Source organism: Schistocerca gregaria, chromosome 1 (assembly GCF_023897955.1).
Source record: "Schistocerca gregaria isolate iqSchGreg1 chromosome 1, iqSchGreg1.2, whole genome shotgun sequence".
Classification (NCBI taxonomy): Eukaryota; Metazoa; Arthropoda; class Insecta; order Orthoptera; family Acrididae; genus Schistocerca; species Schistocerca gregaria.
Window position 1 is genome coordinate 990,915,777 of NC_064920.1, and position 13,719 is coordinate 990,929,495.

A 13,719-nucleotide genomic window follows, 5' to 3' on the forward strand; every position below is an offset into this window, starting at 1 on the left:
ACACCATAATCAGTGAAACTACCCACTGTAATTGATTTGACAAAAGTGGTGAATAAAGCTGACCAAGTCACTCAGCACCCACAATGTGCAAACCACCTGTAATGAGAAGGTGGCCGAATGCAGGATTCTGACTGATGAGGTAGAACCCACGTTGAAACAGAAATATATGGTTGTGGTTTCTGAGCTAATATCGAACGCAGGAGTTATCTGAAAACTGTTTGTTGAGAGCCCACGGGACCTAAAACCTACATCCTGCGCCCTGTTGGCAACTGCAGAGGGCACTTGTATTGAGCACCTGAAAGATACTCTCTGAGTACTTCAACAACATAGTTAACATAATAATAACTTGTTATTTAAGCTGTTAGTGTATATATACGATGTACGAAAGTGTGAGTCAACAAATTTTATTATCATTATTACTATTATTTTATCTATCTGCTGGGAAGATTCAACATTAAGCTTAACGGATATTATGTCACTACAAAACGATATTAAAGAAATGTCTCAATACTTTCCTTTTTTATTTTCTGTATAATTACCGTTTTCAGCGTGTAGTATTTCTACAGTTCTTCAAATCCTGCTACAGTTATTGTGCGATACGTAGTTACGTCAGTACTATTTGCTCATAACGAGAACCAAAGCGGAGTCCCAAATGCGCGGAAATTACGTGGCTCGAGCAAATTGAAAAGGCAGGTGAGTAGCATTAGAGCGTTAGTCATTCTGTGTTCTGAGTCCCGCACACATTCACCTCTTGCGCAGCGAGCTGTTGAAACAGGCAGCTACGAACAAAAGGCTGCGAGCATTTCTCGCGACCATTGCGCACTAAAGCCGTAAAAAAGTGCGAGCGCTTTGCAGAAGTCTACGTATTATACTGGCGTGTGGAAGTGCCTGGCCGACATCTGCACGAACAGTACCAGCATGGGAAGAACCGGGATGAGGAGGGGAAGCGGGGGGGGGGGGGGGGGGGAGGATGGGAGGGGGGCAGAATCTCTCCAATGTGCACGGGATTAACCTTACTTCACACCTCTTCCATGGGGCTGTTTATCGACAACGTGCTTCACGTTGTACTCATGTGAGTTCGTCATTTTTACTCAATTAACCTATGAGTGACGAATGAGAAATATGCGACTTGCAAGTTGATAGAACACATTCAAACCATCCCGGGTGGTTCCCACGGCGTAACCCTCTACTGAAAGTTCTAGCAACCTGACTCATCTTCCCTCTACGACTAGTTTATTGATTAAAATTATCCCGTGATTCCCGTTTTGCCCAGTTGTAACATCATTGTCATTAATATCTGCGTCTGTGTACAACAACAATAGAGTAAAACTGGATAATAAATAATACCAACAAAATAACCACAGAAAGTGAAAACAGATGCACAATAGCGACTAACCATCGCTGACACGTGTGTGTGATCAAGATAGTTGTTTCGATGGATCACACACAGTTGATCAGATGTTAAAAACAGATGGTACACAACACATACTGTTCCTGTATGAAACTATAGTATCAACAAATTTATTAGCCATTCCGTGAAAAATGAAGGTTCTGTTACGTCTGTAATGCATCCACTTCCTTTGTTTAATGGCAAATCAATACAGCTGGCATCATCAAGCCTTCTCTGTATATAGTGTCATATTTAGGTCTATCAGTTTTTTATTTACGTACTAATCTTTCAATGGAAATTATTCATATTTCAACTCCGTAACCAGGGAATGAGCCTTATGTAGAAACTGAGAAATATGTGGCGCATTTTTTCTCTCGCACTGGATATTTCAGGGCGCGCCCTTCGCCAACCTAAAATCGATTGCAGATACTTCAGAGGAAAACTGCTTTGTAAAAAATAAACTACAATTTTACGTGATAAAAGTTGGATCTGGAGTAACATAAGACACACTTTCGGACAACGTAAAATTGCTCGAAGTTATCCGTCCGTTTCAATACCGGTCTTTTTACCTGTGTTTACTTTATCAGTTGTCGTCCCCGTGGTCCAGGTTTTTGAATTTGGTTTCCCTTTTACGAATTATCCCTGCTTTGCTGACGTATTCTATATCGGACTTAATAGATTTCGTGGGCGATATCTGCCATGAACTATCCCACTGGACCGGACGTGAGAGCACTAGATGTTCACATACACTAATTTGACAGCAAATTAACTCGAATCCGATAAACACTTTCATTTAAAAGACGAAGTATTGATTGTTGTTGATGAAAACAGTGATAAAGATTCATCGCTTACTATCGTAATACTCCGACTAAATAAAATACAATTTGAGTAACGTAATCTGTGATCAAACGGAATCGCTTGATTTACTTCACAATAACATTGCTTGTTTTTTTTTTATTTTGGCATTTTTCTGGTGATTTTTGTTTGTCTAGGACTCTCTCACCCTAGTTCATTACACTGGTGTGCAATGCGTAAGGACGAAAGTAGCTTATGCATGATTTGTCGCTGCCAAATAATCACAGCTCGATGAAACTTGGACAATACGTACAAAGAACTGTTACAATATAGTACAGAAGGTAATTGAAAGAAATACATAAATGGACAAATAGAAATTCATGGTAGTTCTCTGGACATTAGAGAAGGCGGGATATGATTCTTAATAGGGTGTGTGGTCACCAAGAATGGCAGTGGATGCTCTGCAACGTAGTCACGTGCTGAACGTACCCTTATATGGCGAGAGGTGGAATACGTAACGCTCCCAAAAACACTGTCGAACACGATCGTTTTGGTGGTCCAGGTGGTCTGCTGTGGGGAGGTATAATGTTGCACGAGTGTGCTGACCTCAAAATATTTTAACACATTACACTCACTTGCAACTTTATCGCGACACTGTACTCATTGCCCATGTGCGTGTTTTCAGAGGTGCATTCGGCCCTGGCTTCATTTTCGTAAACAACAATCCGCCATCACATAGAACAGAGCAGGTGGAGCAGCTCTTGGAACGAGGAGATACTCGGTGAGTAGACTGGTCTGTCCGTTCCACGACTTAAATTTCACCAGGCACGTGTGATATTCGTTGAGGAGACATATACCAGCACCTCCACGTGCAGGAATGACCATCCAGCAGTTGTCAACTGCACTGGTGTAGAAATGAAATGCTCTAGTGCAAGAACTCATCAGGCTTGTAACCAGCATGGTAGCACGTTGTAGAGAATGCATTGCCGTTTGTGGTGATCACACAACATATTAAAAACCACGTCCCGCCTTCCGTAATGTCCAAGCGACCATCATCAATCACGGTGACTTTAGAGTAATTTCTCTCTACGTCCCAGTGCGTATTTCTTTCAATTACAATCTGTACCGTACTGTAGCAGTTCTTTCTGAGCACAGTCCAAATTTCAGCGAGCTATGTTGCTTGGTAGAGGCACATCAAGCAAAAATTACTTTCATCTTAAGTTTCGCACGCCAGTATATTACAAACACCATCTGCATGCGAAAGTCAATGGCCTTTCCGCAGTGGTAACACCGGTTCCCGTCAGATCACCGAAGTTAAGCGCTGTCGGGCTGTGCTAGCTCTTGGATGGGTGACCATCCGGTCTGCCGAGCGCTGTTGGGAAGCGGGGTGTACTCAGCCCTTGTGAGGCAAACTGAGGAGTTACTTGGTTGAGAAGTAGCGGCTCCGGTCTCGGAAACTGACACAAGGCCGGGAGAGCGGTGTGCTGACCCCATGCCCCTCCATATCCGCATCCAGTGACCACTGTGGGCTTGAGGATGACACAGCGGGCGGGCGGTACCTTTGGGCCTTCATGGCCTGTTCGCGAGGAGGATCTGCATGCGAACAAAATCAGCAAATTGTGAGGGCTCCGAACGTCATTTAGATACGCTGAATTATACATCTAACTGGCGATCAACTTAAATTAAAATCGTATGAAACTTAATTTTGATTCATAAGATGCTTACAGTTCTGGGCTTTTTTGATGCCATGAGAACAGAATACGGTTGTCGTCACTTTGAATAGATGCCATAAGCTAATCCCGTTGCCGCTATGAGCTATAAATTCTTTACGTCAAAAGAAAGCTAAATATTCATTACCGACCGTTATTTACTTGTCCCAAAGTCCTTGGAAAAAGATCGTTTCTAATTTGTATAATTTCGTCCATGAAATTATGTGGACACTGCATAATTGGGCTAGACGAATGAAATTGAGAGATACTAAAGTTGCGGTTAGTCTAAAAAAACAAACCTCATGAATGGTATTAACTATTTCTTGGATCTAAAATATTTTGCTTTGGTTGATGTATTCGCTGCGTCGATCTTGCGGAAATTGGAAGCTTCTGTATGAAGCATGAACCAGTGTTCAAGTATGAGAACTGTACCTCAGACTACGAGAGAGGAGCGTCTAGATTTATGCTTCCATAGCTGTAACTTATGATGAATATTTCTCCCATTCCTGTTTATATATTTGCTATATTAGAGAAAATATAATAATGTCTCATTTTTCAGGGCCCTTCCGGAGATTGATTTGCAATGAGGCATCCATCAAAAGTTGAATGAAATGCTGAATAGCCATCCGCTGAATTCCGGGAAGAGACACAACGTATCCATTAACGTAGGTAAGTGGCACTTCGAAGAATTCATAAATGCAGTAATAAGATTATAGCAATGTTCAGAACCAAGTGGAAAGCATAGTCAGCAACATTTACGAACAGCAGTAAACATTTTCTGGCTGCACATGTGCTTCCGAACATACTCTAAATGGAAATCTCAGATAGGACAGTGCAAGAGACATTGAATAGCGTTCAAGAGGAGTTTCATTCATCCACTCATTTATCAGTATTTCTCATTCTAGATGCTGATACTTTGGACTGAGCAGCGGGTAAGGTGCTGTATAATCTAATTAACAACTCGAATATATGTTAACTACTGCCATATCTCTGACAGTAGTCACTTTCTTCACTTCATATACAGTGTAACAGCCGTGGCAGCATATCTTGCGTATTCGCACTCTGGCAGACGAAGTGAGCATCTTAAGGCTGGACGTGCCTGGTCCAAGCGAAATTTCGAAATGTTAGCTGCAGTTGTAGTTTTAAAATCACATGTGATAGTGCAGCAGTATGCGCAATTTCATTTTAAACAGTGACAGCAGTCGTTTTAGTTATTAGTTGTATGTACAAAAAAGCTTGACCGCAGTCAAGTGAGGAGAACAACCGTTAGGAGGACGAGATACTTGAATAGTGTACGATCTCTTCAGCGCGGACACACATCAGGCTTGAACTCGTAGGGGAATTGGCGAAATGCCGCGAGTCACATGGATAATGGGCAAGGGTCACTATGCTCGTAGTGTGTGTGAAAAGGTTGAGAATTTGGGGGTGACGGGAGGCGAACTAGGTTAGTTCGTGCAGTGGCGCTGACCGCCGTGTCCAGATGGCGCAGTGGTCACCGCGTCTGGCTAGTAAGGAGGAGACCTGGATTTTAATCCCGATCCGGTTTACATTTTCAACCTTCCCAATTGATTTAATCAATGTCCACTTGCAATCAATTTCTGTAATTTCTTTGTGTTTTAAACTTTTTGGTCTTGTTCGGTATATACAAGACTGCATTAGATTACTACATATTGGGAAAGCTTCGAAATTAATTTTGTTTGTTAAAATAGACGTAGTTATTCTTGTTGAGCACCAATGGAGAAATGGGAAGGTTATCTTATTAGCATAGGCGGCAGTCAAATGATAACTGAGCGTGTAGGGAACAAAGTAAGTAAACATTATTATTTCAAGAGCTATTGTCTTAACTTCTAGCACATTTATCCTACCGAGAAGACGTCAATGCATTCATGAAGAAATGTTTGTGATTGCCTACGGAACTCTGGCTCTACCCTGGGTTGCAATGCTTCGTCCGAAGAAAACCGACGACTCCAGAGAGAGATCGAAAATGTGTAACGGTTTCGCAGCGAAATGTCTGCAGCTTACTCGAAACAACCTTGGCAACATGTGGGTACGCATTATCCTGCAACAGCATGATGCCGTTCATCAACCCGCTGGTCATTCGCTTTCTGAAGGACAGCGCCACAAGTAATGTACAATGGTACAGGGACACTTGACAAAAAATGAGGTGCCCCATGAAGTCCAAAACGCCCGGCAATGTTGCAGGATAACATTCACCCATACTTCGCCAAAGTCGTTTCGACCAGATTGTAGAAGTTTCGCTGGAAAACCCTTACACATCCTCCATACAGTGACGATCTCTCCCCCATGCGATTTCTATTTTTTTTGGAATCTTAGAGAAAGACATTGGTGTTCATCGATTTGCTTCGGACGAAGAGGAACACGCCAATCAAGGTTCCACAACACCCGCAACCATTTTTCCATGAAAACACTGACCGTCTTGTTCCACAAGGGGATACATGTATTAACAGTCAAAACAATTACTTTTAAAATAATAGTTTACTTACTTTCTTCCATCTGTCTCGTTTTCTTTTGATTACCCCTTATATGTGAAAAATTTGACAATTCTGGTTGCGTGTCTCGTAAGGAAATTGAACGATGAGTATTACTTGTTAAAGGGCTCGGTGGCTAGTTCTCAAGAGCGCTAGAGTTGCAATCCCAGTCTAGTCCCCTCCCCTCCAATACAGGAAGTCAGAGAAGGGCGTGCTGGGCATATGGCTCGTTGATATCAGAGGTGCGAAGCAGTTAGGGAAAGGGCTAGAAACCTACATCTTGATGCCCGGGAACAGTTTTAGAACCTCTTCTTCAGAACAGCGTAGTATCTTAACGACTGTGCGACGTTGCTAGTTTCATGACTTCGGTTGTTTCTGTAAATAATTTTAGGCACATAATGGATCCCAGATCAGTTTCACCTTAATAACCTAATTTTTCTTTTCATTATGTTGTCACTTTTAACAACATTTTTTCATTGTAGGATCGTTCAGTAAATAATGCTCCACAATTTTTTTCCCAGAACACAGTTATTCTTGAGAGATTTAGGTGATAATGTAACTTTTCATGTATTGTTGTTGTTTTTGTTGTTATGGTCTTCAGTCCTCAGACTGGTTGGATGCAGCTCTCCTTGCTACTATATCCTGTTCAAGCTGCTTCATCTCATAGTACATACTGCAGCCTACATCCTTCTGAATCTGCTTAGTGTATTCATCTCTCGGTTTCCCTCTACGATTTTTACCCTCCACACTGCCGTCCAATACTAAACTGGTGATCCTTTGATGCCTCAGAACATGTCCTACCAACCGATCCCCTCTTCAAGTCAAGTTGTGCCACAAACTCCTCTTCTCCCTACTCCTGTTCTCAACACCTCCTCATTAGTTATGTGATCTACCCATCTAATCTTCAGCATCCTCGAAAGCTTCTATTCTCTTCTTGTGTAAACTACTTATCGTCCACGTTTGACTTCCATACAAATACTTTCAGAAACGACTTCCTGACACTTAAATCTACACTCGATGTTAACAAATTTCTCTTCTTCACAAACGCTTTCATTACCATTGCCAGTCTACATTTTATATCCTCTCAACTTCGACGATCATCAGTTATTTTGCTCCCCAAATAGCAAAACTCCTTTACTACTTTAAGTGTCACATTTCCTAATCTAATTCCCGCAGCATCACCCGACTTACTTCGACTACATTCCATTATCCTCGTTTTGCTTTTGTTGATGTTCATCTTATATCCTCCTCTCAAGACCGTATCCATTCCTTTCAACTGCTCTTCCAAGTCCTTTGCTGTCTCTGACAGAATTACAATGTCATCGGCGAACCTCAACGTTTTTATTTCTTCTCCATGGATTTTAATTCCTACTCCGAAATTTTCTTTTGTTTCCTTCACTGCTTGCTCAACATACAGATTGAATAACATCGGGGAGAGGCTACAACCCTGTCTCACTCTCTTCCCAACCACTGCTTTCCTTTCGTGCCCCTCGACTCTTATAACTGCCATCTGTTTTCTGTACAAATTGTAAATAGCCTTTCGCTCCCTGTATTTTACCCCTGCCACCTTCAGTATTTGAAAGACAGTATTCCAGTCAACATTGTCAAAAGCTTTCTTTAAGTCTACAAATGCTAGAAGCGTAGGTTTGCCTTTCCTTTGTCTATCTTCTAAGATAAGTCGTAGGGTCAGTATTGCCTCGCGTGTTCCAAACTGATCTTCCTCGAGGTCGGCTTCTACTAGTATTTCTATTCGTCTGTAAAGAATTCGCGTTAGCCGTGGCTTATTAAACTGATAGTTCGGTAATTTTCACATCTCTCAACACCTGCTTTCTTTGAGATTGGAATTATTACATTCTTCTTGAAGTCTGAGGGTATTTCGCCTGTTTCATACATCTTTCTCACCAGATGGTAGAGTTTTGTCAGGACTGGCTCTCCCAAGGCTGTCAGTAGTTCTAATGAAATTTTGTCTACTCCTGGGGCCTTGTTTCGACTGAGGTCTTTCAGTGCTCTGTCAAACTCTTTACGCAGTATCATATCTCCCATTTCATCTTCATTTAGGTCCTCTTAGATTTCGGTAATGTTATCCTCAAGTACATCGCTCTTGTATAGACCCTCTATATACTCCTTCCACCTTTCTGCTGTCCCTTCTTTGCTTAGAACTGGGTTTCCATCTGAGCTTTTGATATTCATACAAGTAGTTCTCTTTTCTCCAAAGGTCTCTTTAATTTTCCTGTAGGCAGTATCTATCTTACCCCTAGTGAGATAAGCTTCTACATCCTTACATTTGTCCTCTAGCCACCCCTGCTTAGCCATTTTGCACTTACTGTCGATCTCATTGTTGAGACATTTGTATTCGTTTTTGCCTGCTTCATTTACTGCATTTTTATATTTTCTCCTTTCATCAATTAAATTCAATATTTCTTCCGTTGCCCAAGGATTTCTACTAGCCCTCGTCTTTTTACCTACCTGATCCTCTGGTGCCTTCACTACTTCATCCCTCAAAGCTGCCCATTCTTCTACTGTATTTCTTTTCCTCATTCCTGTCAGTTGTTCCCTTATGCTCTCCTTGAAACTCTGTACAACCTCTGGTTTAGTCAGATTATCCAGGTCCCATCTCCTTAAATTCCTACCTTTTTGCAGTTTCTTCAGTTTTAATCTACAGTTCATAACCAATAGATTGTGGGCAGAGTCCACTGGAAATGTCTTACAATTTAAAACCTGGTTCCTAAAATCTCTGTCATACCATTATATAATCTATCTGAAACCTATCAGTATCTCCAGGCTTCTTCCATGTATACAACCTTCTTTTATAATTTTTGAACTAAGTGTTTGCTGTGATTAAGTTGTGCTCTGTACAAAATTCTACCAGGTTGCTTCCTCTTTCATTTCTTACCTCCAATCCATATTCACCTAAAACGTTTCCTTCTCTCCCTTTTCGTACTACCGAATTCCAGTCACCAATGATTATTACGTTTTCGTCTCCCTTAACTATCTGAATAATTTCTTTTATCTCATCATACATTTCATCAATTTCTGCGTGATCTGCAGAGCTAGTTGGCATATAAACTAGTACTACTGTAGTAGGCGTGGGCTTCGTGTCCATCTTGGCCACAGTAATGCGTTCACTATGCTGTTTGTAGCATCCTATTTTTTTTATTCATTATTAAACCTACTCCTGCATTGTATTTATAACCCTATATTTACCTGACCAAAAGTCTTCTTCCTCCTGCCACCGAACTCCGCTAATTCTTTCTATATCTAACTTTAACCTATCCATTTCTTTTTTTTTAATTTTCTAACCTACCTGTCTGATTAAGGGATCTGACATTCCACGCTCCGATTCGCAGAACGCCAGTTTTCTTTCTCCTGATAACAGCGTCCTCCTGAGTAGTTCCCGCCCGGAGATCCGAATGGGGGACTATTTTACCTCCAGAATATTTTACCCAAGAGGACGCTACCATCATTTAACCATACAGTAAAGCTGCATGCTCGGGAAAAATTACGGCTGTAGTTCCCCCTTGCTTTCAGCCGTTCGCAGTACCAGCAGAGTAAGGCCATTTTGGTTAGTGTTACAAGGCCAGATCAGTCAATCATCCAGACTGTTGCCCCTGCAACTACTGAGAAGGATGCTGCCGCTCTCGAGGGACCACACGTTTGTCTGGCCTCTCCACAGATACCCCTGCGTTGTGGTTGCACCTACGGTACGGCTATGTGTATCGCTTAGGCACGCAAGCCTCCCCGCCAACGGCAAGGTCCATGGTTCATAGGGGGGATTTCGTGTATATGTACTGTTTTTCTATATACATGAATATGTATATGTACATTTTTCCTACATACATAGTCTTCACCAGGTTGTGTAACTAAACGCCAGCGTTACAAAGAGTATGTATTCCCTGTTGGTTAAAGCTCTTGTTCTATGCTCGTAACCATATTTTCACTGCATGAGTTACGCCGTCATCATCTTCAGACTGTCCCGTAATGGTCCAGACCGACAGAAATCCGAGAGTGCCAGGTCTGTACTCTATGTCGGATGACATAGTGGTGTCCAACCTAATTTGGTGATATACTTGCAAGTTCTGTGGTGTCACTTGTTTTAGACCCGAAGTTATGAAGCAGGTTATCGTCACGTGTACCAGTTCATGACAGAAACGCCTCTCCATTGGCCTCAAACTGCTCCAGTAGTTAAGATGAAGTGGCTTTTCTTTGAATATTGCAGCGTCTCGTGAGCATTCGTGTATCCATCTTGTGCTCGCCTTTGATTATGATAGTCTGTCATTGCACAAGGTGTAGAGCCTTAAGGCGAGTTGTGTTGATCCGGTCTGCACGAATAATGGCAATACCACGGTTTGTCGAGTCCGGAACAGTGCTTGTGACAGGACGCCTCAAACGTGGTCGAGCATGGAGCTCATTTTCTGCAGTTTCTGGCGTATTATTTCTCTATACTGACCGCCCAACAGTTTTATCAACTACATCGTTACGGTACGCTGCACACAAACGTTTGTACATGTTCACCAATGTTACTTTCGTCGCAGCCGAGAATCAATTACAGCACTTTCCTTGTGACGAACGTCTTGCGTAGATGCCATTTTGATGGTTCACCACGGCTCTGACACCTGTCGAACCTGTTCGAAACTTCGCGCATCAAATTTGAACCACCTAAAAGAACGTTTTTCTGTGTAATATTAACGACTGTAAAATTTTATTGGTCCATTATTTACTGAACGAGCCTAGTATATGAGAACGTTAAATAATGAAAGCACTAGTATCAAATTTGTTTTCCGATCTAAATATTTATTCTTGAATAAGTAAGTTGTACATAAATGCACATGCACACTTTTGATACTTAATTATTTTGTCTTTCCGGCTGATTATTTTAGCTGCAGTTGTGACAGACTGTTGCTGATTAGTCAAAGTCAAGGGTCTGATCGCTGCGCTACCCCGCTCGGTGCAGTTGTGATCTGAGGATCTTGTCAAATTCCGAAAAACGGTTAGTAAATAAAAGTTGCAGTAAGACGTCGTCAAAGAAAGTTTTTAATCTCAACACAGAGTTTCTTTTCTAAGAACAGATTTATTTTCCTTCAGATTTTAGTTTCTACAGAAATACTATTTTTTTCTTGCTGAAATTATAATACAGTGTTCAAATGTCTGAATTTGTACTAAAACCAAAAGGTAGTTAATAATGTTATAACGAAGGAAAAGTCACTTTAATTCCACAGGAGATACTTTATCGGTACGTCTTTTAAATACAAAAATTAATTCAAACATATTTAGACATATTAATGTAATAGAAATGAAGATGTGCAGCAATAAGAGGGAAATTACAGCGAGGATATCTCAAGCCAAACTAGTTTCAGACAACATTAACTCCTGTAATGGTCAGAGAAAATCCAGAAGTTAGAGATAAAATGCTCCTGCCCTTCCGATGATCGAACTGATTCAATTCCATTAATTACAGAGGGAGATGGACTACGAAACATAATTCACCTTGGCATTTTTCGTAATACAAGTCATTGCCAAATAAGGAAAAAGCGATAAGTGGTAGCAGATATTGTAGGATCGACCGAGGATTGATCGTTTTGGTGGTCCAGGTGTTGTATTATAGGATATTCGGCGAATGGACTGGCCTGTTCCGTTCCCCCGACTTCAGTCCCATCGGGCACGTGTATGATGTGTTGGGGAGACGTATTTCCGCGCTCCACTTGCACCAACGTCCATCCAACAGCTGTTGACGAACTGATGGAAGAATGGAACGCCCCACCACAAGCAGTCCCTACCAACCTTATGACCAACAAGGGAGCACAAGATTAGTTACTGTCTTTGAATAAAAGAGTCAGCCCTGTTCGTCTCCTTGCCTATTTCTTTTAGTTACTTTGTGTCTCATACTGCAGCAGTTCTGTCTGTGTGTGGTCCATATTTCATTACGCTGTGTTACTAGGCAGTGACATATCATGCGAAAGTTACTTTCGTCATTAAGTTTTGAACACCAGTGTATTATAAACACAATTTGTTTGCGAACAGAATCGGCAAATTGTAAAGGACTCCGAACATCATTTAGGTATAATGCATTAGTCGTCTAATTGGCCATCAGCTTAAATTTTAAAAAATAATTTGATTCATAAAATGCATATAATTGTGACGCAGACTTGTCTGACACCATGTTAGCCTCCGAGAATCAATTATTCGTAGTTCATTACCCTGTGGCATGGCGAGAGCAGAGGAGGTGGGAGACATGGACAGTGACATATAAATCGATGAAGCGAGTTTTTTCCCCTTCCTTTTTCTCCCTCAGTCTTTTTGATTGCTTGATGCGACCCGACCCTAATTCATCTCCTTCACTACAGAGGAGTTTTTGCACTCTACTTAAATTATTTGTTAGATCTTTCTATAGCAACACATCTGAAACAGTTCTATTCGCTTCTTTTACTGCTTTCCTCACAGTCCATGATTCACTACTATATCATCTTCTGCTCCAAACGAATATTCTCAGAAATTCATTCTTCAGACTTGTTCGATACTAGTGCATTTTTTCCCCCTAGAATGCTCTTTGCTTGTACTAATCTGCTTTAAAGTCTCTTTTGGTTGGTCGGTTAGCAGAAGGTACCTAAATTTCTTCACTTTGTCTACCTTTTGGTTCTTAATTTTGAAATTAAGTTTATCGCTAGTCTCATTTCTGCTACTCTTCATTACTTTCGTTTTTCTTCGGTTTACTCTGTCTCTAGTGTGTGCTCAGTACGAAGTTCATTCCATTCAACAGGTCCTGCAGTTCGTTCTCATTTTCACTAAGGAGAGCAATGTCATCAACGAATCTACTTAGCTGCTTAAATAAAGAAGCGGCAGGTTTCAGCTATTGGCAATAACGAGCGGAGGGATGGCAACTTGCTGGTCACATCTCCCACAATCACAAATATCTCCTCGCAGTGCCTTGGAGGCAGCTGTCAGCCAATCGGAACAGGGCCAAGGCCTAATCCGTGAGTGGCGTTTACATTTTGTTTCTTCGATGTGTAGATTGAACAGTAGATGCGAAAGGCTGCAGCCCCGTCTTAAACCTACACGAGTCTCTTGTAGAAGACGTACGAGTAAATTGACCTTGAACAATTACAGGAGCGTAGACTGAAACGGCATTGGCGCATGAGGGGAATGGGGAAAAAAACATCATTGTCCAGTGAGAGCATGGGAATAACATCGGCAACCGAAGGAAGGAAGGAGGAAAGAAAGAAAGAAAAAGAAGAAGAAGATCGGAGACTGCCCTGGACAACGCTATTAATAATAGATGGAAAGAGATATATATTCGTATAAGCCACATATAATCTATCTGATATCAATACCACCTAGGCGC

At 41.5% G+C, this 13,719-nt stretch overlaps 1 protein-coding gene across 11 annotated transcripts in view; it reads left to right on the forward strand.

Moving 5' to 3' along the window:
* Positions 1-13,719, forward strand: part of LOC126278161 (skin secretory protein xP2-like) — a 522,599-nt gene that overhangs the window by 146,758 nt on the left and 362,122 nt on the right. For 5 of the 11 annotated variants that reach the window (XM_049978142.1, XM_049978182.1, XM_049978060.1 and 2 more), the window contains one exon: positions 4,454-4,563. The exons of 2 other annotated variants lie outside the window; for them this stretch is intronic. The gene's annotated coding sequence lies outside the window, so the exon portion shown is untranslated. The remainder of the gene's footprint in view (positions 1-4,453; positions 4,564-13,719) is intronic. 4 more of the 11 variants (XM_049978067.1, XM_049978114.1, XM_049978133.1 and 1 more) reach the window with 1 other exon arrangement.